Here is a 26,819-nt window from a genome sequence, read left to right on the forward strand (position 1 = left end):
ATCTAAAATTTTTGGTTGGAATGAAAAAGGTAGACCTTGAGTATAGAATCTTATGTAAGTTCATACCAGTCACCATCCAGGACCTTGGGAAGACTAGACACCGATAATAAATAGGTTGTCTCAGTTCAGTCGCTCAGTCGTGTCCGACTCTTTGCGACCCCATGAATTGCAGCACGCCAGGCCTCCCTGTCCATCACCAACTAGTCTTTAGAATTCAGGTGCTTCATGTTTTCCTTCCTTTCTTTTTGGTTTAAATGGGAGAGCTTTGGCTTCCATTCTGGAGTGTGAGCCTGTAGGACCCTCAGAGTTTAACACTGAAGAGTTTACTTAATTGAGGACTGTGCCAGAGGAGATAGCTTGGTGATTTCAATTTCTTTGAAATGCTTCTACCTGAATGCTGACAAGGGAGTTGGCCTGTGGGCTCTGTTGTGCTCACTCAGTGGTGTTCGACTCTTTGCAATCCCATAGACTGTAGCCCACCAGGCTTCTCTGTCCATGGAATTCTTCAGGCAAGAATATAGAGCAGGTTGCCATTTCCTCCTCCAGGGGATCTCTGCAGCCCAGGGATTGAACCTGCATCACCCATGTCTCCTGCATTAGCCGGTGGATTCTTTACCACTGTGCCACCTGGGAAACCCAACCTGTGGGCTCTAGGTGGAAGTTAAAACTACTGACCTCCCAGCTTACAGCTGGGATCAACTTAGCTGAGGAAAAATAGACTGTTAAGACACTCTATTCATTCAAGTTTTGTTGCTGAAATAAACATTATTTAATGTTACACAGAAGTTGTTTTATTCTGTTGATGTTCATGACAGTCCTTTAGAAACAAACATCAAAGGCATCAGCATGTCCCCGGGCTGTTTTCTGGAGAGGAAAGGCCACTGCCTGGCAGGCAAGCAAGGGGGACACCTATGAACAAGGCAGGAAAACGGCTGCTGCAACCATTTGTCAGTGTTGCCTTATGTGAGGCCACTTTACTATATGACGTAATAAAGATAATTTATAATGTTTTCATGAAAGCAGGAGTGGGTGGTAGTGGGTTTTTGTCTTTTTTTTTTTTTAATTTATTTATTTATTTTTAATTTTTACTTTACAATTCTGTATTGGTTTTGGCATGTAATTGAAATGGAGCTTGGACCAAATGAGAAACATTTGTGTTGAGGGGAAAATAGATCCCAGAGGCTTCTTGACTGGGGTCAAATATTGCCTCCTTACTTTATTTGGAGCATGTAAGCCGGCTTCTCATTGGAGACCAGCATAACGACGTTGCCATTTCTGTCTCTTCACAAGCAAATGGATTTTCTGACTTAGGGAAGTGTCTGGATTCTAGACCCGCATAACACGTTCAATGAATCAGAAGAAAAAGTGTGTGGGTTGATCTGTCTCAAAAAGAAGTCTGTGCCATGAGAGTGAGTTTATAAATTCAGCTTCTTTAATAATGTTGCTTATTGAGATGCTGTGTCTTTTCTAAAGAGGAGTGTGCCTCTGCATTTTGGAGTTGCAGCATTTTTTGGTTCCCAAGGAACACTGAAGAAGTCTGTTTCCTGGGGAGATAGAGCCTGAACTTATGGACTGATGTGGTTGAGTTGCTAGACTGTACCCAAACAAACAAACAAAAACCCCAAACCCATAAACCCTTGTTTAGGCTATTTGTGTGCTTGATTTGATTCTAGAATTGTCTCCCTGAAACCCATAAGAATCTTTAACACCAAGGCATAGGCATTTCGTAGGTATCCGAGTCTGGAGTGTTTTGTCAAGAGGCTTCACTGTTTGAGCCACCTTTATCTTTGTTCCCTACATAGCATTCTTGCCCTCCAGGAACTCAGTCTAGGGAGGAGTGTGAAAGGGCACACAGAAACTAACCCTCTGGATATTGGGTGTCTCACAGGGGGACAAAAGCCTCTGGCATGGCATATATGGAGAAGGAGAGACTAATTTTGATTGGGAGGCTCAGAGGGGTCATTTTGGAGGCTTGAGGGCATTTGATCTGAGGGGAGGTAGATTGATATCAGATGAGGGTGTTGGGCTTTCCTGGAAAGAATAGCTTGGGGACACACCTCAAAGGGGGCGAGGAGAAGGCGGGATGTGGTGGGGTGGGGAGAATCCCAGACACCAGACACACTCCCAGCGCTAGGTTGCGGCTGGCGGGGTGGGAGGGGAGGGGCGTCTCTGGGCAGTGGCTGAGCCAGGGGAGCTCAATATGGGGTCAGGGTGTGCAGGGCCTTTTCCCGGGTAAGAGATTTGAATTGCCCCTGGAATCAGTGAATGTCAAGTGCAGGAGAGAAGGGAGAAAGGAGGTGGAAAATGCAGCTCTGAAGGCAGGAGGCAGAGGACACCCAGCGCCTTCCAGCCTACTTCTGTCTCTGCTGCTGTCAGGCTGATGGATGGGGAAGCTGGCTGCTCAGTGTGGGCTGGGCCTCTGGGAAGACTGTTTCCTTGTATCTTTATTACAGTCCTGGGTTTTCAAGCTTGATTGAGCATTGGCTGAGCTATGCTGGTCTGGGGGCAGGGAAAGGTGCACTTATACCCATCCTCCTCCCCCAATTTTATTATTGTTCATCTTAGTTACCTGCAGCGGCCTCTGTAAGATATCACCTCTCTCCCTCTTCCCACCTGTTCCTTACTGTTGATCTCCTGGGTGCCCTGTGCAGGGTAGGGATCTCCAGGTGAGACAGACCAGAGAAGAGATGATTTGGAACCCTATCAAAAGCACAGTGGTGGGGTCCCTGCAAAGGAAATTGCAGGAGAGCTGTGCATGGGACGGTGGTTGGAGTTGTGAGCTGGAAAAGATCACCCAGCTGCGGGAGGCAATGCAGGTTTGGCTGATTTCAAAAATAATTCCTACCTTCACACGTGACTTATTTAGAGTTTCTTCCAAACAGAATAGCCTCTAAGTATGGCCAGTGTTTTGGGGTGTTTTGGGGGTTATTTTTTACTCCCCCAATCCCTACCCTAGCACCACTTTGAGGTGGAACACAGGCTATTTTATTGTGTTGTAGAAGTCATTCAAGGGATCCTTAATCCATATGCATTAAGTATTTGCTTACAGAATAAATTAATAATGCCTTAGAATTATTTTTTGCTGCTTTAAAAATGCATGTAGGGGCTTTTGGGATGAATTAAAAATTGATTTAAGAGCATTTACGTCTTGGTGGTTCCTCTCTCCAAGGGAACCGGAAATACAACTATTCTGGTGTGTTTGTGGAGTGGAGGGCGGGGGTGGGGTCTGCACTGTGTAGGAAACTGGAGCGTGCTCACTGCTTTTACCTGTCCCTTTAGCCTGTGTGCCACCCTATATGATAATGGGGGGAAGGCACCAGGAGCCCTGTAAGTATGGTCTTTTCCTGTCTGTGTCGCTGAGATGTAAGAGAATCTCGAGGATTGAAAGAGTAAGCACAGGGACTTTCCTGGTGGTCCAGTGGTTAATAATCTGCCTGCCAGTTCAGAGGACGTGGGTTCGATCCCTGGTCCTGGAAGAGCCCATGTGCCTCGGGGTGGCTAAGCCTCTGTGCTGCAGCTACTAAAGCCCGTGAGCCTAGAGCGCGTGCTCTGCCGCAAGAGAAGCCATCTCAGCGAGAAGTCTGAGCACCGCAACTAGAGAGTAGCCCATGTGCAGCCACAAGACCCAGTGCAGCCAAAAATAAAGAAGGAAGGAAGGAAGTTTAAGCACAGTCTAGGGCCCCAGAGATTCAGGCCCGTTATTGGAGGGTCCACCTTCATTCCTGGGCCAGGCCCTTGATGTAAAGGAACTGGCTATTGGACGTAGTGACTAATGCCCTGAGGATGAGGTCTCCTGCCTCACTGAGCATTCCAGCCCCTCCTTGGCTGAGGAGCCCCGGTCTGTGGGTTTTCTGGGTTAAACATCAAAAAGCTACCTCTGGAATCTGCTTCCTGGCTTGGCCCTCCTCCCCATGGGTTTCCCTAGGGTGGAAACAGTGACTGCCTCTGAGTGAGCACTTCAAGTTTGAGAAGGAGCCCACTCAGGCGCAGGCACAGTGGGAAAGGGGCATGAGATCATTTTGTTCTCGTGTTAGTTGCTAAAACCCTTTGTTTTTCTGGAGTTGGCTGGCCTTTACTTTTCCTGAGCTCTGAGCAAGAGTTTCCCTGTAAGCTATTGTTTTGAGTCCATCAAGAATGTTGGGCTTGCATACATATGTGTCGTCGAGTGCTTACACACACACACACAGGCGCACAGCAAGCTATGCCAGTCTTGAACTCAGGAGAAAGGGCAGAATCCAGAGGGATGTTCTACTTTTGAAGGTGACATATTAGAGAGTGGGTTTTTATTTTGGCTTTTGCGTTGCTTATTTATTTATCTTTAAAATAAAAAATTTTCATTTTTTAAATAATATTTTTTTTGGCTGCACTGATGTGTAAAAGCCTTAGCTGAGGCATGTGGGAACTAGTTCCCTGACCAGGGATCAAACCTGGGCTCCCTGCACTGAGAGCATGGAGTCTTCGCCCCTGAACCATCAGGGAAGTCCCTTGCTTTGCTTTTTTGAACTGCAGACTTGAGCTAGGAGAAGAGTAGAAGAGTCATAGTGAGAGATGAAGAACTGCACTGTTTCCTGTATAGAGCACGGTGTACTGTGTGTCTGTCTTCCACAGGGGATGTTCTTGTTTAGCCACTAAGTCGTGTCCGACTTTTTGCAACCCAGGCTTCTTTGTTCTTTGCTGTCTCCTGGAGTTTACTGAAGCTTACGTTCATTGAGTTGATGCCATCCAACCATCTCACCCTCTGTCATCCCCTTCTCCTCCTACCCTCAGTCTGTCCCAGCATCAGGGTCTTTTCCAGTGAGTCAGCTCTTCACATCAGGTGGCCAAAATATTGGCGCTTCAGCTTCAATCCTGCCAATGAATATTCAGGGTTGCTTTCCTTTAGGATTGACTGGTTTGACCTCTTGGCTGTCCAAGGGACTCTCAAGAGTCTTCTCCAGCACCACACTTCGAAAGCATCAATTCTTTAGGACTCAGTTTTCTTTATGGTCCAACTTTTACATCTGTACATGACTACTGGAAAAACCATAGCTTTTGACTATATGGATGGACAAAGCAATGTCTCTACTTTTTAATACACTGTCTAGGTTTGTCATAGCTTTTCTTCTAAGGAGCAGGCATCTTTTAATTTCATGGCTGCATTTACCATATTCTTGCCTTGAGAACCCCATGAACAGTATGAAAAAGCCACAGGGTATGGGGGTAGCTTATTCCAAACCGGGTTAAAATGTTATGTGGTGTCATGGTGTCAATATTTGGCTGTTGTAACTAAAAAATCAGAGCTTTGTCTGCTAGTGCGTGTGTGCATGCTAAGTTGCTTCAGTTGTGTCTGACTCTTTGCTGCTGCTGCTGCTGCTGTTAAGTCGCTTCAGACATGCCCGACTCCGTGTGACCCCATAAACGGCAGCCCACCAGGCTCCGCTGTCCCTGGGATTCTCCAAGCAAGAACACTGGAGTGGGTTGCCATTTCCTTCTCCAATGCATGAAAGTGAAAAGGGAAAGTGAAGTCGCTCAGTTGTGTCCGGCTCTTAGTGACCCCATGGTCTCTACCAGGCTCCTCCGCCCATGGGATTTTCCAGGCAAGAGTACTGGAGTGGGTTGCCATGCCCTTCTCCAGGGTATCTTCCTGGCCAAGGATTGAACCCACGTCTTTTATGTCTCCTGCATTAGCGCGTGGGTTCTTGACCACTAGTGCCACTCATTTGCTGGTAAGATTACCCTAAGAAGGGTCTTTTGGGAATGGCATGCTCTTGCTCAAATTATTAGGCAAGGAGCATACTTTCCTTATTTGATCAAGATAGTATTGGTAAGTGTGCAAAAGGGATAAGTAAGTGTAAGTGTTAGTTGCTGTCATGTCTGACTCTGCGATTCCTGTGGACTGTAGTCTGCCAGGCTCCTCTGTCCATGAAATTTCTCCAGGTAAGAACATTGAGGTGGGTTGCCATTTCCTTCTCTGACAAAAGGGATAGGAATCTAAACATATTGGTCATGACTCCTTACACTGTCTACCTCTCATTCTGGCCAGTAGATGTCTTGACCACTCTCTGAATGAGCAGAATTCTCACCAGGAGGGTGGAGTAATGAGGCAGCTGAAGGAGAACATGTAAGGCCCCTCCTTCCTGTGTATCCAGCTGAGGAAGGAGATGGCTGAACAGTCTTGTAAGCTCCACACATGAGTCTGGGCTTTGTTCCTTTCTCAGCGGTTCAGGAAGACTTGTTGAGATTGTTCACAGTAACAGAATGTGCCCCAGGATATAGGCCTGCCAAGCATGGAAGAGAAAGACCAGTGAGTTCACAGAAACTCAACACCAGTATTTCCCAGAGTGATGGGCAGCATCGGAGGTCAGCGTGGCCTCAGCCCAGAACACCGGACTGTCCCAGGGCGTGGACTTGTTTTTAAAAAAAAAAAAGGACTTATTTATAGATGGTGACCCAGGGGCCAGAGCTGGTCACTGTTCCCTGGTGGGCCCCACCCTCAGGTGGGGGGAGGGGGCTCAGTGCAGTTTTACTGCTGTGTCTTGAGCTGGGGCTGAGATGACAAGTCCTGGAGAGCCTTGTCCCTGGCCTGAATCTCTCTATAAAGAAGATTGTTTTACTCTGTGACATACATGGAGAGTAATATATGCAATGTATAGGAATAATCTGAACATCTGGGAAGCTGACAGCCAGGCTAAGAAATCAACATTACGAATATCTCAAAAAGAATCGCCCCCTATCACTTCAGAGTTATGATAAGCATCTTGGTTTTTCATTTTAACTGATCCTTGGTACCTTTGTATGCATTCCTAAGTAATGCAGATGTTTGTTTATTTTTGTTGTTGTTGTTGCAACCATTTTGTTTATTTTTAGTTGAAAGATAATTGCTTTACAATATTGTGTTGGTTTTTGCCATACATCGAAATGAATCAGCCATCGGTATACATATATCCCCTCCCTTTTGAACCTGCCTCCCACCTCCTACCCCCTCCCACCCTTCTAGATTGTCACAGAGCCCCGGTTTGACTTCTCTGAGCCATACAGCAAATTCCACTGGCTATTTAACATATGGTATTACATATGTTTCCGTGTTACTCTTTGTTGTTGTTTTGAAGACCTGAGTACCAAGTGCAAACCTAGATTTGGGAAGGTCCCTGTTGAAACTGTTTGGCAAAGGCTCCCAGGCACAGCCAGGGCCTCAAGAACAGTTGTTAGCATTGCTGGCTGCAGTCATATTCTCCATCCTAAGAGCTGCACAAAGCCAGTTTTCTCTCTGGTCCCTGCCCTTGTGTATCACTTTGTAAATGGGGTTGTCACTCATGACCCTCTTTAGCAAGGGCTTGTACAAATTTCAGAGAGAAAGATGAAAAGGGATTCCTTGTGTTAATTAAGCCAGGGTCCTTAACCAGAGGTACAGAGAAATTTCTGGGGAAATTTGAAACTGAATCTCTCATGTCCTTCTTCTGGGGGAGAGGGTTCATCATATTTCCAGAGGAGTTTATGGACCCTCCTGCCCTGTAAGGATCAGGAACCATGTGGTCAGTATAGTAGGTTCTGTTTTTTTTCGTTTATTTTTTTTAAATGAATCCTGGGACTGTTGAACATTCTTTGAAATATGTATGAGTCTGCTTGTGTGCAAGTCTGCACCAACTTTTTACCAGTGAACTTGCCTAACTTGGGATAGGGAACCCCCTTAGTTAGTTGTGCCTTGGACTGTCCAGGGCAGAATCTTTGACCATTCTGTGGGTGGCCTACCAGGCTTTGCATTTTCTCTGAAATCTTCATCTTTTACTCTTGACCCAGAGTAACTGAAATGCTAAAATGGGGGAAAAAACTGGAATGGTTGCTGTAGTTTCAAAACAAATGACCTCACTGCCTGAATTCCACTTCATGCAAAAGAAACCCTAACTTTCATCCTTATAAATAATAATGGACCTTTGGGGAAACAGACCCAGATACCCCATTTAGTGCAGGTGGGGGCATATTTGTCACTGTCGAAGTAAACTCCCTGCAAACAGAACATGACACTTGTTACACCAACTTTGTAGTTATTTCCTAAGAGACGGCAATTTAAATTTATAATGACTGACATTCATTTTTTCAAAGTAGGCGAGTAACTATGCTTTGTATAAGCTGACTCAATGGGAGGTACTTTCAGCTTGTTTCAGCAATGCAGGGGATTTTCAGAATTCTCCAGCTGAAGAGCTGAGTCTTATCCCATCACTGCTTTTTCATGGATGAGTTGATGGAAGACGTGCATGGTTAGGTGTGATATGCCCAAGGTTACATTGATTTGTCAAGGTCAGTTGGAACTAGAACCCCAGGAGAAGAGGTAACTGTTTACATAATTATGTCTTAAATATATAATTAGACGACAATTCATTAAAAAAAACATAATCAGAAGCGTCATTTTTTTAAAGACTTGGCATTTTGATCATCCATTTTATTTTAACAAGATAGCCCCCTTGTCTTTGAAGTGTACCACTTCTTATGGTCTCCAGGCATGTCTCTGGAATGTTCTAGTCTCTTGGGTCTATAAACCTGATGTATGGAAGAGAAGCTTTTGTTTCTGTTCTGTGCTGTTTATATCTCATAAATTTGGAATTTTTAGGCCTTCAAGTTTTTCTCCAAAGTTTTAGGTTTTTCGTCTTGTACTCAAATATGAACAGTCCCGGGGTTTTTCTTTTTTTCCCTTGTTTTCTTTTGTTTTTGGAGAAAACCAGGAGTTTTAGTTTGGCTCTTCAAAGTCTTTGGGGATAAAAGAGAGAACTCGGGAAACCATTAAACAGGCTGCTTTGTCGGTCTGTTAAGAGCCAGAACAGATAAGAATAACATTTATTTAGAACCCAGGTTTCTCGAAGGAAGGTAATTTACAGGTAAACTTAAGCTTTTTTATAGACTTGCTTCCTCGATTCCCTTCCTGGCTTAGCCTTTATACTCTGCTGATTTTAGACAAGGCCTGTTGTCTTTTCTAAGTCTTGGCTTTTCTTGTCTGTAAAGAGAGGGGTTGGGCCTGATTCTCTCCAAGGGCATTGCAGCCCTATGTCTAGACTCCATATCGGGGGATTTGCAGAGAGACTGCTCTGGAGCTGCTGCTGGTGGGCCAGTGCTTCTCCCGACGCTGAGAGCAGAGGAGTCTGCCATTTGTATCACTGCACAGCGCTCTGAGACTGCTGGCTCCGAAGGGGCGCTTTCCTTTTCTGCTCTTTATCACCTGAACCCCGTCAGTGTCGTTCCATGCTGAGACAGTGTTGTTTACTCACTAACGTGGCCGCTTGCACTGACTCGTGTCGTTTGTCTCTTTTTGGCCAGCGTGCTGTTGCAGGGTAACATCTGGACTGGGCTCCTGGACCCTTGGATGCTCGGCTGCAAGTTCCTGGATCGACTTGGAGAAAACAGTGAGTAATCTCCATGTCTCTGCTTGGGAATCTGAGGGCTGGAGGGGTTGTGGCCAGGAAACAGAGTCTAGCTGATGGACTGCTTCCCTCTTCAGCCCTCCTGTGGCACAGCCACCTCCAGGAGCCATGGAGATGGCAACTGTGACTCTAGACACGGCCTTCCTGACCCCAGCTGTCTTACAGTCAGGGACCTGCTGAATGTGCCTCCTGAGAGCTGCTCTTTTCTACCATCAGAGCCCAACTTATGGGTCTTTTTAAAATAATTTTTTTCTTTTCCCTTTAGTTTCTTAGTTCCAGGGTTCTTTTAAAAATTAAGAAAAAATTATTTATCTATGTTGGATCTTAGTTGTGGCACACAGGATCTTCATCAAGTCATGCAGGATCTTTCATTGTGCCTCACAGACTTTCTAGCTGTGGCTCAAGGACTCTGGAGCACATGGATTTAGGTGCAGTGTGCAGGCTTAGTTGTTCCGCGGCATGTGGGATCTAGGTTCCCCAACCAGGGATCGAATGCTTGTCCCCTGCATTTGCAAGATGGGTTCTTAACCATTGGACCAAGAAACTTATGAGTCTTATCTATCCTTACTGGCCTACAGCCAGAGACCCTTTATGGTGGCAAGTGTAGGTGCGGGTAGGGCTGACATCCTCTTCCCAGCGTGTGCCTGCTCATCCATCACACCGTAGCTTCATGCCGCTCCTGATGTGAACTCCTGTTAGAGAGGCCTCCACTGACAACCTCATTTAAAGACTCCTTCTCTCTGCCCCCAAGTGTTCTCTCTCTCTCTCTCTCTCAGGCCCATGCTTGCATCTTTCTTTGCACTTAATACAGGGTAAGTTTCTTGAGTCACTTGGTAGACTACCCATTCATCTGTTCATCCGTTCAACGAATATTGATTATCTACTATGTGCCAGTGGCTAATATTGCCTTTCTTCCACAAAGAAAGGAAAAGACTGAGTGAAAACCTCAGTCAATAATCACAGTCCATTCTGGCTATACTTTGTTCTAAATACTCTCAAGCACTGTCACCCGGACATCTAGTTAAAAGGGGGACCCCAATAGGCTAGGTCTGGGTGGGGCTTGTGAGCCTGTGTTTCTCACAAGATCCAGGTGATGCTGAAGCTGCTCAGTTGTATCTCACACTTGGAGAAGAAAGGTCTAAGGGGATCCTGATGCCCATGAGACTTGTCCTTGAGTGTGACTCTTGGTGAGCTGCCTAGGGTGTGTGCCTGCAAAACCCCCAGAGACCCAGCGGGAGTTTTTCTGGTGGGTTCGTCTCTTGAGCAGTGTGAAGCTGAGTGGTTTGAGATATGAGCTCGACCAGGGAGTATGGGAGCCTGTTAAGTTACCCTCACCAGTGTCTAAGCTTCGTACCTCGTTATACTGTGCTATGGTGGTGTCAGGGAAATCCTCCCTTTAAGTTCTGTGCTTTTGAGATTCTTGAGGTGGAATCCTATGAGGTCTCTGCCTCATAGGATGATTGTGCCTGTTTTGAAGTCAGCATTTCTGAAAACACTGAGGCTGTTTCTTGTTTTTAAGAGCAGGCTGCCTCAGCTAGGCTAACACACTTAAGTGGGTTGTTGAGAAGAGAGACTCTATTGGAAGCAGAGAACTGACCACAGAAAAACCAGGCAGAGAGAGGGTTCAAGGGGCTATTGGGGAGGCTCAAGACGCTGCTGCCAAAGAGGGCGTCTTGGATCCAGCTGGTGAACTGGCCCTGGGGCTGTCCTCCCGAGATGTGGGTGTGCTATTGCAGGCTCAGCACTGCTGGACAGCTGCAGTCAGCCCTCTCAGAAGTCGTGTAGTTTTTACAAGGAGCCAGACTGATTTGCCTCTTGGGTAGTTAACAGTTCCAGTGGCCGTTTATGGAACACTTACAACACACGAGGTTTAAGGCAAAGCACTTGGCACATGACTTGTGCCTTAGCCCTCCTGACGACTCAAGAGGCAGGTAGTGACTATTTCATAGAGGACAAGATTGAGGTCGGGGCTGAAGGCACTGCCTGGGATCATGTAGCAAGTAAGATGAGGGTCCAGCCTGGTCTGCTGGACCTTGGGCAGGGTTTTATCTCCTCTTTCTTTCATCACCTGCATCACAACTAGAAAGAGAACTTTACTACTGGTGGTAAGACTGAATTGCTGATTATTTGTGCTGTTTTCCTTCCATCTCACCCTCGTTTTACCCATACTGTGTCAGCTTTAAAATATTGCTTCTGTAGCACTTTGGCCTCTTGAGTTATAGAAGGAACTTGGTCATTGCTTCGCAGAAATGAACTGAGAAAAGTGCACTTGGGAGGCTGACTTTTCACCCCACCCCTGCTAGCTCCTGCCAGTCCCGCCAGTGACAGGTCTCTAGGGGGCTTGCGTGACTGCCTTTGGCCCTAAGATTCAGGGCTACAACTTAATCCTTGATGGCTCCTGCTGGAGGCAGAAGGTGAGAAGTCAGGTTGAAGGCATTTTTAAAAACATTTTAATTAATTTATTTTTGCCTGGGTGGACTCTTAGTTCCTCTCAGGCCTGTGGGATCTTAGTTCCCTGACCAGTGCTTGAACCTGCATCCACTTCATTGCAAGGCCAATTGTTAACCACTAGAGCACCAGGGAAGTCCTGATTGCATTGTTTCTGAAGACCATTTTCTGATCACTGTGTGGGATTCCTGTATCTGACCGTTTCCAAATAACCTCCTTCTGCTCAGGGTTATTTTGTTTATTCTGTATCAGGTACACAATTCTAGAGTTTATGGGCTTTAAGTTTTGAATGAGTTTCCTTGATTTTGGCTTCATATATATGCTGAGTTTGTATATAAACTGAAAAGTGAAACTGAAGGTGAAGTCACTCAGTTGTGTTCGACTCTTTGCGACCCCGTGGACTGTAGCCTACCACACTCCTCCGTCCATGGGATTTTCCAGGCAAGAGTACTGGAGTGGGTTGCCATTTCCTTCTCCAGAGGATCTTCCCGACCCAGGGATCAAACCCAGGTCTCCCGCATTATAGGCAGATGCTTTACGTTCTGAGCCACTGAATCACTCACCAAATGCAGAATTAAGTTGAATCCCTATAACTAGGTTTTCGAGGCAAGGTATGCACTCCTGTTCTCATGTTTTAGGCAATGGAGGAACTGTACTATTAGGCTTGGGTTGCAAATTCTGTGTTACCAAGTTCATGCCTGTACCTCCCCACTGGAGTGGCAAGGTGGGCCCGCCCACCCGTGAAAACATAAAATTGGATCTTGGAAGCAGCTCCTTCTCACTTCTTTAGGCTTTTGCATCCAGAGTTAAGGATTCGGAGCTAGTGGGAGCTGGGTTTACCTCCTTGCTCTGTAGTGGGTAACCTTGGGCCCAAGAATGTTTACCTGCACTTTACTTTCTCGTATTGGCACCAATGTCTAGTGGCTTCTATTTTCTGGACTTGTTTCCTCAACAGTGAAAGGAAGGAGGTGAGACGAGAGAATGGTTTTAGATATGATGCTCTTGGAGCACTGTGTATTCATCCTGGCCATTCGCTCTTCAGAGACTAGCTGAAGTGCCCCTTTCCCCCGCTGTCTGGCTGTATTCCCTCTGGTTGAGCTCTTTGCTCATGTCTGAAGCCAATTTCTTGGTCTGTAGAAACGAGCCCCTGAGGACAGGGGGATTATGCTTTATCTATCCTGTATCCCAGGGCCCAGCACTCAGCCTTAGGCTCAATAAACATTTGTTAAATGAACCCAACAATGTATTTTCTCTCTTCCATTGGCTTGTCTAAAACCAGTGTATCAGAAGAGCAATGGCTTAATAAGCACTGCTGATGAACCCCTGAGCAAACAGGCTGCTGGTAACAGTAGTTAGAGGAATCTCTGGTAATTGCAAGCCTTAACAGGTGAACACAACAGTGAGTGTTTCCTTGCCTTTTGTGGACTTAAGTCCTCCTCTCTGGGTTCTTCAGTTATTTTCAGTAATAGGGGAGAGGCTAGATGAGGGGCTTGGGAAGAAAAAAAAAGGGAGAGTAAGTATACTCTTTTCTGTAACAGGTTTTGCTTATATTTCTTTAAAATGTAATTTTACTTTACAAAGTTACAAAGGTAATTTACAACATGTAATTAAAGAAGAGGAGTAAAAACTTTGTAGAAAGAAAGAGAATGGCTCCCCCTCTAATGACATTCTTCCCATCGGGTAATCCCAGTCAAGCTGTCCAGCCTCTTGGACCTCTGTTTCATGCTATCAGTTCAGTTCAGTCGCTCAGTCGTGTCTGACTCTTTGCGACCCCATGAATCGCAGCATGCCAGGCCTCCCTGTCCATCACCAACTCCCGGAGTTCACTCAGACTCACGTCCATCGAGTCCGTGATGCCATCCAGCCATCTCATGCCTGGTCGTCCCCTTCTCCTCCTGCCCCCAACCCCTCCCAGCATCAGAGTCTTTTCCAATGAGTCAACTCTTTGCATGAGGTGGCCAAAGTACTGGAGTTTCAGCTTTAGCATCATTCCTTCCAAAGAAATCCCAGGGTTGATCTCCTTCAGAATGGACTGGTTGGATCTCCTTGCAGTCCAAGGGACTCTCAAGAATCTTCTCCATTCATGCTATAGGGTTGCCAAATTTGGGACTATCTCCCCTTTTTGTACCAGATATACTTAAAAAAGTCACAATGTAATAAATTTTAGGATGCCAAAGGATAGACACAGACCTTTAAATGAAGCAATAAACACCATTCAGATACTTTGTGATTTGCAGTTCTTCCTGTCTCTGCCTCAATGCAGGATTCTCTCAATCTCCCTCATTTCAAAACATGCCAACCCTAGAGCCAGCATTGCTCACAGGGCACGTGGGGTTTGGGGCACGGAAAGATTTCGCCCACAGCCTGTGGCTGGCTACCCAGAGGCACCCCTATCCAGCGAACTGGGATTTTCTGATCTGTTGTATGACCTTGTCTGCAGTTGTGGGTCTATGGTGACTTCCAATCCCAGTGCTTTCTCTCATTTGGGACCCTTAGGGGCATGTTTCTCTTTATTAAAAAAAGAAAAGCCTGAAAAAGCAATATGTCTAATTAAAGGAATGACTGACTGGGGATTTGGCAGTTTTTTTTTTTTTTTTTTTTTTAACAACTGTTCCCTCCTTGCAGACAGAGCCTTTACCTGCTTTAAGAACAATAAAGGATACTATTGACACCCTTCACTTTTTGTGAGAAGGGAAGGTATTTTCAAAGTAGTAGTAGGACTCTTTATATTCTTGACATTATTTAAAAAACATGAGATAACATGTTATTTCCTTTTAAATTAATATGGTATAATAATCTGTGTAATGTATTTTAAAAAACTATTACGGACACACTTTCCATGCTAAAAAAAATCGACCCTATATTGAAAGACCACATATTATTATTATTTTGTTGTTAATTGTTGTGTCTTATTTTTTACATGAAAATGTAAGTTGTATGAGCTTTCATTCTCTCATTGCTGGCTGGGCTTCCTACCCTCCCTCTCCCTACATTTTGGTAATACTGCAGTGAGCATTTTTAAAATATTTATTTGTAGACCATGTGGCATTTCTGTAGACTCTTGAGGTCAGAAGTTATGCACCTCTAAAAATTCACCTTTAAAAAGATGAGATACTCTTAGGTGCCCAGTGACCTAAGAGCTGTCACTAGCACAGAATGTTGTTAGTCCTGAAAATTTGTCATTTTGAAAGCTTAATATATAGAGGACTTGAAAAAAAAAATTATTGCCATGCCAGGTCTAGGAGTTTCTAGGGCTTCAAACAAAGTCTCTGAGTAGCAAGGGTTGCCAGGATGTCTTTTCTGGTTCTGTGTTTCAGCCTTTGAGGCCTCATCTCTGGACTTGCCCGTTCCTCTCCACAGGCTCCTTTTCTCTGCATCCTTCTCGTTCTGTTCATACGCAGTGGTGCTGTTGACGGATGCCCCGGAGCGTATGTTGCAGCACGTGGGAGAGGGAAGATGGGGGTCAGGTTGGAGGCGGCTCCCTTCTGCCCAGGCATTTGTGGGCTCACCTCCTTCTCCAGTTCCCCACCTCTGCTCCTGCTCAGAGGGAGACTCTTGGACAGATTATCGTGGCTGTGCTGGGCTGTCTGTGGCTGGGGTCTCCCGGGCGCCCAGAATGACTGTGTGACGTTTCAGGAGCACTTTCCTCCAAGGCAGAGCCATGGTCCTTCATTGTCATTTGGCAGGCATCTGTGGCAGATCTTGGTTTAACTGGAGTGGGTGATGACAGGATGATAAAAAGGTGATCAAATTCCCCGTGGCTGAGCTTTGTTGGCCTGCCCACCCTAAAACAGGCTTCTTCCTTTTGTAAAGCAGCCGGCACCCTGTGTGGCCAATTCCTGCACCAGGTGCTTAGAACAGATTCCTTTTTGGGCCAGAGCCATTTCCAGTACAAGTCCCTGGTATCTAGGTGCTCTCTGCTTTAGAGGTGATGCTCTCTGTACTTGAAGAGATCCCCTGGGAAACCCACCTGGTGGGCCCCAGTTTTGAGTAGATGCAGCAAAGATTGTCAAAAGGAATGACAGCTCCTTTTTCCTGGGTCTGTTTTGATGGACTTTGACCTCTTGTCCTTAGAACTGCACTTGCAGAGGACACACACACTCTCCAGCTCTTGGGAGAATAAAGAAGTGGAAGCTACAAATAGGCTCTGCTCAAAAAAACTACCATCCTCACTACAGCCACAAGGCTTGTCACAGGCCTTTCTAGTGAGACTGCATCAGAGTTAGGACAGTAGCTGTCTTCCCCAGATGTTTCATTCATTGGAAATATTTCCGTGATAAGAAATACCCTCAAACACCCTCCTGAGAACAGAGGCAATCATTTTAAGTAGCTCCCATGATGTAGCTGGAGCGCATCACTACCCCCATGGATTACACTTGGCAGCGTGACCCCCAGCCAGCTGCATGGCTCCCAGGAGACTGCAGGGCAGTTGCATAGGGAAGATGTTAGAGAAGGGCGGTGGGGGTTTGGGGGGCCTTGTGCAGCAGCTGAATTTCCAGGGCTGGGTTTGGGCTTTGGTGCCTTGAGGTCAAAATCCAGCTGCTGCTGCTTGGACCTGCAGTGGTGAAGATGACTCAGAAACCTGGAAGGCGGCCATGGTGATTTCACTACTGGATCTGGCAGCACTAAAGCCCTCTGGGTGGGCGTGGTTGTTGGGGAATGTTTACTGAGCAGGCGGATACAGTGCGGATGCTGGTGTTCTGGGCCCCTGGGGTTTGCCAATTACTTAGTAACTTGGGAGACATTTTATTTTTATTACTAAAAAAAGAATGAGTTCTAGTGGCAAAATACAAACAAGGGCATGCATGCTCGTGCTCACTTGTGTCTGTCTCTTTGCCACCCTATGGACTATATATAGCCTGCCAGGGGCTCCTCTGTTCATGGGATTTCCCAGGGGAGAATACTGGAGTGGGTTGCCATTTCCTTCTCCAGGGAATCTTCCAGACCCAGGGATCAAAGTCATGCCTTCTGAGTCTCCTGCATTGCCAGGCAGATTCTTTACCACTGAGCCACCTGGGAAACCCACAAAACAAGGGTGGATGATAATAAATTCCATCTGACATGGAGGTTGTTGGTTTTGTGAATTACTTACCTTCAGAGAACTTATGGTCAAGGGCCAAGGTTTCTCCAGGGGTGCCCCAGGAGTTCTCCTGACCCCACTTCTCAGAAAGGATGAAAACCTTCTCATTTCCAGAGGAGGGAATAAAGTCCGTATTAGTTTTCTAGTGCTGCTCTCACAAATGGCCACAAACTTAGTGACTTAAAACACCATAAATCTATTTGATCCTACAATTTTGCAGCTGAGAAGCCTGATACGAGTCTCAGGAGGCTAGAATCAAGTGCTCTGTTCCTCCGGGGGCTCTAGATCAGCCGTCCCCAGCCTTTTTGACCCCAGGGACTGGTTTTGTGAAAGAGTTTTTCCATGGACCAGGCAGGGGGTGGGGATGGTTTGGGGATGATTCAGGCACATTACATTTGTTGTGTACTTTATTCCTATTTTATCACCACATCAGCTCCACCTCAGATCATCAGGCATTAGATCCTGGAGTTTGGGGACCCCTGCTCTAGGGGAGAATTCTATCTCTTTGCCTTTTTTCAGGTTCTAGAGGCCATCTGTTTTCCTTGGCTTATTTCCTTCTATCTTCAAATCCTGCTACATTTTGATCTTCCGCTGACCATAGCTGGGAAAGGTTCTCTGCTTTTATGGGTCTTTTTGACTCCATTGGACCCACTTAGATAATCCAGGAAAATCTCCCTACTTCAAGATCCTTAAATTAATCTCATCTGCAAAGTCCATTTTGCCATGTAATGTAGCATGTACACTGGTTATAGAGATGAGGACATAGACAACTTTGGGTACCATTATTCTGTCTACCTGCAGGTCAGATGAGAGTGGTAATTTACCAGGTTTTCATTGAGGTTAGTAGTACAAGGATCCAGGTTTCCTGCCTGGTCAAGGCCCAAGTCTTTTCCTTCTGGCTGTTTGCCACAGTGTGTCGTGCCTGGTAGAGGTTGAGTGGTCTCTGTTACAGGCTGCGCCCTTTGCTGCGGCCAGTTTGTCCCTGGATAAGAGGCTGTGGGTATGAAAGGAGAAGGAGCCATCCCTTCTCTGGTGGAAACAGGGCAGCAGCGTGGGAGCAGGGGAGGGGTGGGTGGCTGCACTCCCCAGTCTACCTTTGTGGGCAGGAGTTCATGGGGATCTTCATCTTGTTGTATTGATAGTCTGTTGCCAAGGAACAGACACAGTTGAGGTGGCTAAAATGAAGTGGGGGTGAGGTGGAGTTGTTCAGTGCAATTGCTGATTGCAGCCAGCCTTTATTGAACGACTGCTGTGTACTGGAGACATACCCACCAATGTGTTCTTTCCTGCTCTGAGATATTTCTCCAGTAATTGCTGGTTGCAGCCAGCCTGTATTGAGGGATTGCTGTGTACTGAGACGTAACCACCAATGTGCTCATTCGTGCTCTGAGACAGTCCTGTCCAGTGTCACCACATCCTCCTCATCAAAACCAGACCCGCTCCTCTGCCCACTCTATGCGGAGGCCTCGTACCTGAAGTTGCCCTCTTTTCTGCTCAGTGTTCTCACCTCTTCCTGGCTCAGTTTCAGATTCCTGGGAGATGAATCTCAATGGCTGAGCTTGGCCAGATATTGACTTTGAGGTGGAAGAGGGACACAGTCACCTGGGTCTGGGGGTGGGTGGATGGTGACAGGTGCTTTTCCTATGGGATGGGGGCCTTGCCTCATTGAACCAGTGTTACTGTAGAAATACTTTGCAAGTTGAATTTGAATTTATGTTGTTTTAAAAAGCTTTATTTTAAAATAAACTTACAGAAAATTTGCCAGAATACAAAGAACTCCTATATAGTCTAAACTTAATTCATCAATTATGGCTGTTTTGCCTCATTTGCTCTATCGTTCCATATTGATGCCTGTTATTTTTTTTGAACCATTTGAAGTTACACACGTCATGCCACTTGACCCCTAAATAGCTTCTGCATGTCTTTCCTAAGAACAAAGACATTCCTCTTTGTAACTATAGTTTAGTTAGTAAAACAGGACATATATAACACTTTCCCCAACCTGCGTATCTTTTTCTTTAAAAAAAATTGTTTTCAAAGTAATTTGCATTGAAATATAGTTGCTTTATAATGAGGACGTATAACACTGATGTACTGTTGTTGAATATGCAGTTCATGCCCCAATTTTGCTACTTATGACAATAACTCTTCCCCTGACCTAGGATTCAGTCCAGGGTCATGCTGATTTTATTCAGTTGTCACATACCTGTCATCTTTTTAATTAGGAACAGTCCCTCTGCCTTTGTGTGTGCCTCTATGTGTGTGTGTGTGTGTGTGTTTGATGACATTGACTTACACTCTTAAAAAATGTCAGTTACTTCTAGCAATTTGGGTTTGTATGATAATTCCTCACTAGGAGATTCCTCATGATTGGATGTGTTTCTGTCAGGAATGCTACATAAATGATGCTTTGAATCTTTCTCGGTATATCACCTCAGAAAGCACAAGATGTCTTTCTGTCCTACACTAATCTTAGCCGTGACCCTTTGGTTAATATGGAGCTTGTGTCATTTAATCTGTGTTTCCCAGAGGAGATGAGCCATGTAAAGAAGACCACACCCTCCTTTAAAGGGAAGTCTGGTTTGCAAGTGCCCTTTGTACTTGGGACTTGCCTGAAGTGGGCACTCTTGTTCTCTGCAGGGTCTGCTCCTGAATGCAGGTGAAAAGGCTGATGTCCTCAGAACCCACATATAGGAAAAACTTGCCTGAGGCAGGAACAGAGCATCCTCTCTGCCCTGTGTTGAGAGTAAATCCTGGAGACATAAGTACAAAAGCCTTGTGAACCCTGAGTTCCCTTTGACTCCATCTGACTGTCCTGCCTGCCTCCAAATTATGTAAGAGTGGAAAGGATCGATGAGGATGTAGAGAAATCTCTTGTTTACATGCGTTTGACAAATGCAGAAGATGATGATCCAGGCTGCTGCCGCTGCATTCTTCTTTTGATGATCTCTTCTGAGGTGGATTCTGACATTGAGCTGCTTGGGTCTGGTTAGCTTGCATGGTGTTGAATATCAGGTGTGTAAGCTCCTGGACTGATCATGGGATTCCTAAGACCTAGGATGGTTGCTCCCAGCCCATTAAGCAATCATGGGATTCCTTGTAGATGTGACTCAAGACTCAGGAGACTGCCACGTGGGAAAGATGTGCTGTTTAGAGCTCTGGGCATTTCAGTTTGTGGCCAGCATTACCTCTAAAAAAAAAAAAAAAAAAAACATTTATTTGGTTGCATTGGGTCTTAGTTGTAGCACATGGGATCCTAGTTGCCCGACCAGGGTTCAAACCTATGTCCCCTGCATTGGAAGAAGGATTCTTAACCACTGGACCATCGGGGAAGTCCTTGCAATATTACCTTGATTAACACTTCTTCTGCTTCAAACTTCTTCCATTTTATGTGCTGTTTCCTGACACCGCATATTTGACCTTGCTGACCCCTAGAGCTGTTGATCCCACTTTTTATTAAGAAGCAAACAACATAACAACATGCAGTCTACGGTCAATAAAATAAGATACAAAATAAGATTAAAACAGGGGGGAAAGTACTTTTAAAAGTGAAATATAGTCAGACAGTTCAGTCACTCAGTCGTGTCCGACTCTTTGTGACCCCATGAACCACAGTACACCAGGCCTCCCTGTCCATCACCAACTCCCAGAGTTCACCCAAACTCATGTGCATCGAGTCGGTGATGCCATCCAGCCATCATCCTCTGTCGTCCCCTTCTCCTCCTGCCCCTGATCCCTCCCAGCATCAGTCTTTTCCAATGAGTCAACTCTTCGCATGAGGTGGCCAAACTACTGGAGTTTCAGCTTTAGCATCATTCCTTCCAAAGAACAGCCAGGACTGATCTCCTTTAGAATGGACTGGTTGGATCTCCTTACAGTCCAAGAGACTCTCAAGAGTCTTCTCCAACACCACAGTTCAAAAACATCAATTCTTTGATGCTCATCTTTCTTTATAGTCCAACTCTCACATCCATACATGACCACTGGAAAAACCATAGCCTTGACTAAATGGACCTTAGTCGGCAGAGTAATGTCTCTGCTTTTGAATATACTATCTAGGTTGGTCATAACCTTCCTTCCAAGGAGTAAGCATCTTTTAATTTCATGGCAGCAATCATCATCTGCAGTGATTTTGGAGCCCCCCAAAATAAAGTCTGACACTGTTTCCACTGTTTCCCCATCTATTTCCCATGAAGTGATGGGACCAGATGCCATGATCTTCGTTTTCTGAATGTTGAGCTTTAAGCCAACTTTTTCACTCTCCTCTTTGACTTTCATCAAGAGGCTTTTTAGTTCCTCTTTACTTTCTGCCATAAGGGTGGTGTCATCTGCATATCTGAGGTTATTGCTATTTCTCCCAGCAATCTTGATTCCAGCTGTGCTTCCTCCAGCCCAGCGTTTCTCATGGTGTACTCTGCATAGAAGTTAAATAAGCAAAGTGACAATATACAGCCTTGATGTACTCCTTTTCTTATTTGGAACCAGTCTGTTGTTCCCTGTTCAGTTCTAACTGTTGCTTCCTGACCTGCATACAGGTTTCAAGAATACTCATGAGTAACAGTACATCTTGACTATTCTACGCAGTATCCTGCTAAATATTGGAGAGGGGGAACATATAAAGGAGAATGACACAACCCCTGACCTCAAGGATGTTGCCCTTTTCAAAAAGGGACTGTTACAAAGATTAAACTGATTTATGAATTCATTTTTTTCTTAAATAGTGTTTTGATTTGTTCCAGGCAGTTGTAGTGCCTTAACTTATTTGTGGGGTTATCACTGCATGACTTAGAGCACATCTGTCCATGTCATCAGAAGAATTGTGATGGCAGACCTTCACTACATCCCAGAGACAGATGCTTGGAAAAATAAATATGCATGGCCATATATTCCCAGGCTATATATTCAGGCTGTGCTTAGGCCTGAATTTGAGTAAAAATTATGGACAGCCTTAGGGCAACTAGATTTGGAGACAGTCCATCTTTCCTGCTGCTGCTGCTGCTGCTGCTAAGTCACTTCAGTCGTGTCTGACTCTGTGCGACCCCATAGACGGCAGCCCACCAGGCTCCTCTGTCCCTGGGATTCTCCAGGCAAGAATACTGGAGTGGGTTGCCATTTCCTTCTCCAATGCGTGCTAAGTTGCTTCAGTCTTGTCCGACTCTGTGCCACTCTATGGACAGCAACCCACCAGGTTTCCCTGTCCACAGGATTTTCTGGGCAAGACTACTGGAGGGGGCTGCCGTTTGTCAATCTTTCTTAGAAGAATGTTAATAATTTAATTCGTTGTCTTGTGTCTTGGTGTCAGCAAAAGCTTCTCTCAGTTGTTAACATGTTCTTAAGTTTTAAAGACACTGATAGAGCATCATTAGATTTTCTGCCTATGGTATTTTTGTATGAGGAAGGGGCTTTGGCCAGGTAAGCGTCACTTTCTTTTTACGGGATCCTCTGTGTCTAATACAGAAATGCTGGATAAGTGTGATCTGGTGATGGTTGTGCTGAGGAGTGGGTGTTGGGGAAGGTGTGGGAAGGGAAGGTGAGGTTGATGGATGCAAACAAAGATGTCCAGAAAATGTGAAGAATAAGGCTTTGAGAAGAGCTAGGATAGATGAAAAGTAATGCACTGAAGAGACTTCCCTGGGGGTCCAGTGGTTAAGACTTCATCTTCCAGTTCAGGGGATGTGAGTTTGATCTCTGGTTGGGAAGCTAAGATCCCACATGCCTCACAGCCAAAAAACCCAAACATAAAACAGAAGCAACATTGTAACAAATTTAATACTTTTTAAATGGCCCACATCAGAAAGATCTTTAAAAAAACAACAACCACCCTCTGAGAATGTAGTGGTGGTTCATTTACTTTGGGATCTTCCAGGAAGGAGGAACTCAGGATTAGCAAGTTTTAGCTAAGTGAATGAGCTTTCCTTCAATTACAGGTGAGACTACTGTGTTTTTCAGCAAATGTCTGAAGTATCTTCTATACTTTCCCACTTAAAAAGGAGTAGATAAGTATCACAGTTTTACCTTTTACCCCTCTGTGACTCAGGATGTTGTGCTGACTTCAAAACCCCCCAGACTGATAAGAGTCCTTGGGTGTTCTCCTCTCTCTGATGTGTCGTATCTCATTGGACAATCTGCCTCAGGAACCCCACGTGGGATGTTAGTTCCTGGACCAGGGACAGAACCTGTATCCCCGACATTGGCAGGCAGATTCGTAACCCCTGGACTACCAGGGTAAGTGCCCTATGGTGGAATTCATGTAATCACAGAGAACACGGCCACTTTTGAGCCTCGTGGGAGGTGATTTGAGGTGGTGCTTTGGAAAGAGTGCACTAGTCGAGGATGATGCTCTGGCCGCCTTCTCACTGTGCGACGTTGGAGCGCTCGGAGTGTTTGTGTGCCTTCCTGTTGGGGTGGAAGAAGGATCGGGAGTCTGCATTTGCCTTGTGTTCCCTTCTGCCTCCTTTGGGCCGCTGGGTTAGGATGTGTGTAGTTTGTAGCTGGAGGGTCCAGTTCATGCGTGTAAACCATGATCTGGGAAGTCTGTTCTCTGAACTGCTGTTGGCCAGCTGCAGTACTGGTAACTCAACAGAAAACTTTCATCTGAGAATCTTTGATTGTCTCAGAGGGCAGAGCCATACTGCCTGACACGGGGCACCCAGATCTGGGTTCAAATGTTGCCTCACCATCTAATGGCTGCATGAGTGCAGGCCAGTTAGTGAGCTCCTGAATTGCAGTTTCCTCACCTGTGAAATGCTGGTAACCCATCCACCTGGTAGGGTTGCTGTGAGAAAGGGACTAAGCAAGATAATGCAGGTGAAGCCTCCATCCCCATGTCTGGCTCATAATACTTGTGCAGCAGGTAACTGCCTTCCCATCTACTCTTGGCTTTTTTTTTTTTTTTTTTTACAAGTATAGGATGAATTTGAGCATGTTATTGTCCGGAGTGAATCTGTTCTAAGCTTGCCTTACCAAAAGTTCTCCCAAATCTACCCAGCATCACCCCCTTTACTCTCCCACATTGTAAGGCCCATCACAGGGTGGCTAAATCAAACGTCTAAGTAAACAGCACGGAAGCTGCTTGTCTGCAAGAAGGGAAGATCCTGGTGAGGAAGGTGGTTTTTGGATCTGCCTGAATTAGGTGTGCAGCTGCCCTCTGTTGGGGTGATAACTGGGATTCCTTTATTTCCAGGAAGACAAATGGTAGGAGGCCAGGGGACAGCAGAGCGGCCAGTAGGTGTCATATGCATTTTGATCCTCAGTGTTTGTAGCTAGCATCTTCAATTATCCCAATGGCCCTGAGACCCCCTGGGTCTGTGTGTTCCCTCATAGTTGGGGTGGGCATGGCCGGGGGGTGCCTCAGCCCTGGAGCCGTCACTAAGGGCTGATTCTCCCTAGGGCTGAGGTCCTGAGCTCTTGGCAAAATTAAATTACAGTCTCTGCTTATGGCTGGACCTCAGCTGGCAGGGTCTTCGTGGTTTTAAACAAAAGCATGCGCCTCTCCAGAAGTAGATTAGGGAAATGTCCATTCAAGCAGGGGATTTGGATGTGTTAATTCTCAGAGCAGGTATCTGATTGCGAAAAGGACTGTGCGACCTTATTTAGAAAAAAGGTTGCACTTTGTTAACCTTTATTCCCTTAAGAAGGAAAAATCATTACATGGCAGAGGTTCAGGCCCCATAGGAGATTTTCTGGGTGATTCTCCATTTTAAGAGTCATGCTTCCACAGATGGGATAAATTGTCAGGAACCTCTGACTGTCCCCACGGTATATTTTTTTGGTTGAAGGGGAAAAAAAATCTTTATTTCTTTCCTATCCTAGGCTTTTGTCCCTTCCTTCCTAGTCCTAGCAGATAAGGATAAAAAAAATATTTTTTTTAAAGAGGAGGAAAAAAGACATACATTTAAAAAGACATTGCCCCGTCTCCTCCCCCATCTCACCTCCACTCCCCATCCCCCTTCCATGCTTACTGAATACCAGTAAGTGGTAGTCGATTCCCAGCAGATTCGGTGCAAGACAGCTGTGCAAGTGATGGACCCCTGACAGCCAGGCAGTTTGGTTCCTCCCCTGAGCCTGCGTCACACGCCACCCCATCCGGCCGCCTTTCCCAGCCACTCCACCCCCAGCTGAGCCCTCCTCCCTCTCTGTTTCTGTAAGGCTGTTGACATCTGTTTGCAAGAACGCAACATGGGCTAAAGCAGAGCAAGTGACATGGAATCGGAAGACCTGAGTCCTGACGCAGGCCTTACCACCTCCTAGCTGCCACTCTGAGCCGGAACCTCTTTCACTGCGCTTGCAGTTACACTGTGCTGTCTGGTCTTCCAGCTAGAAAATGGAAGTCCTGGAGGACAGGATGTTGTTCATCCTGTTATTTCCAGTTATTTATCCAGTTATTAATTTCTTTATACAGTTACCTTCTTAGGACTTGAGATAGAAAGATGAACATTCTGTGTGTGGCACGTGGTAGGAATTGCAAGCTGCTGCTTCCCCACCCCCCCTTTTTTCACTTGAGTGATGTGATCCATGTATAGTTGAGGGAGCTTTGGATCTTTCTCCCCAGAGCATTAAATAGAGAGGAGGAGGACATGGCCTTGCTTATTGACCCTGACTACAATACCTAGTGAAAGTGAAGTTGCTCAGTCATGTCCAACTGTTTTCAACCCCATGGCTATAGCCTACTAGGCTTCTCTGTCCATGGGATTTTCCAGGCAAGAGTACTGGAGTGGGTTGTCATTTCCTTCTCCAGGGGATCTTCCCAACCCAGGGATCGAACCTGGGTCTCCCGGGGTGCAGACAGATGCTTTACTGTCTGAGTCACCAGGGAACCCCACCTAGACAGCATATTAAAAAGCAGAGACATTACTTTGGCAACAAAGGTCCATCTAATCAAAGCTATGGTTTTCCCAGTAGTCATATATGGATGTGAGAGTTGGACTATAAAGAAAGCTGAGCGCTGAAGAATTGATGCTTTCAAACTGTGGTGTTGGAGAAGACTCTTGAGAGTCCCTTGGACTGCAAGAAGATCCAACCAGTCCATCCTAAAGGAAATCAGTCCTGGGTGTTCACTGGAAGGACTGATGTTGAAGCTGAAACTCCAATACTTTGGCCACCTGATGTGAAGAAATGACTCATTTGAAAAGACCATGATGCTGGGAAAGACTGAAGGCAGGAGGAGAAGGGGACGGCAGAGGATGAGATGGTTGGATGGCATCACCGACTCAATGGACATGAGTTTAGGTAAACTCCAGGATTTGGTGATGGACAGGGAGGCCTGGCGTGCTGCAGTCCAGGGTGTCACAAAGAGTCAGACAGGACTGAGAGACTGAACTAACAACACTTAAAAAAAAAAAAATTGGATGAAGAGTTCTTTAAATTCTATAGTGCTTTACAGTTTTCAAAAGTTTCACATACATGACTTCATATAATCTCACAATAATCCTTTTTTCTCCCTACCTCTATATTGTACCCCCCACACCCCCTACTGGTAACTACTAGTTTGTCTCTATGTCTGTGAATCTGCTAGGTTTTTTTTATTCTCTAGTTTGTTATGGTTTTTAGATTCCACATATAATTGATATTATAAATACTTTTTCTGCCTGACTAATTTCATTAGCATAATACCCTACAAGTGCATCCATTTTGCTGCATATGGAGAAATTTCTTTTTATGACTGAGTAGTATTCCATTGTGTATATACACCACGTCTTTAAAAAATACATATATAGATTATTTTTCAGGTTCTTTTCCATTATGATTTATCGCAGATAGTCAGTATAGTTCTCTATGCTATACAGTACAACCTCGTTGTTCATTCATCCCATAGAAAGTATTTGCATCTGCCAGTCCGAAGCTCCCAACCCACTCCTGCCCCACTGAGCCACCAGAAGTCTGTTCTCTACATTTGTGAATCT

General features: G+C 45.5%; 1 protein-coding gene across 5 annotated transcripts in view; it reads left to right on the forward strand.

The window, feature by feature from the left end:
* TLN2 (talin 2) overlaps positions 1 to 26,819 on the forward strand; it is a 496,933-nt gene that overhangs the window by 82,742 nt on the left and 387,372 nt on the right. For all 5 annotated transcript variants that reach the window (XM_040226669.1, XM_040226672.1, XM_040226673.1 and 2 more), the window contains exon 2: positions 9,286 to 9,371. The gene's annotated coding sequence lies outside the window, so the exon portion shown is untranslated. The remainder of the gene's footprint in view (positions 1 to 9,285; positions 9,372 to 26,819) is intronic.

This window comes from Oryx dammah, unplaced genomic scaffold, assembly GCF_014754425.2.
Source record: "Oryx dammah isolate SB20612 unplaced genomic scaffold, SCBI_Odam_1.1 HiC_scaffold_26, whole genome shotgun sequence".
NCBI classification, from domain to species: domain Eukaryota; kingdom Metazoa; phylum Chordata; class Mammalia; order Artiodactyla; family Bovidae; genus Oryx; species Oryx dammah.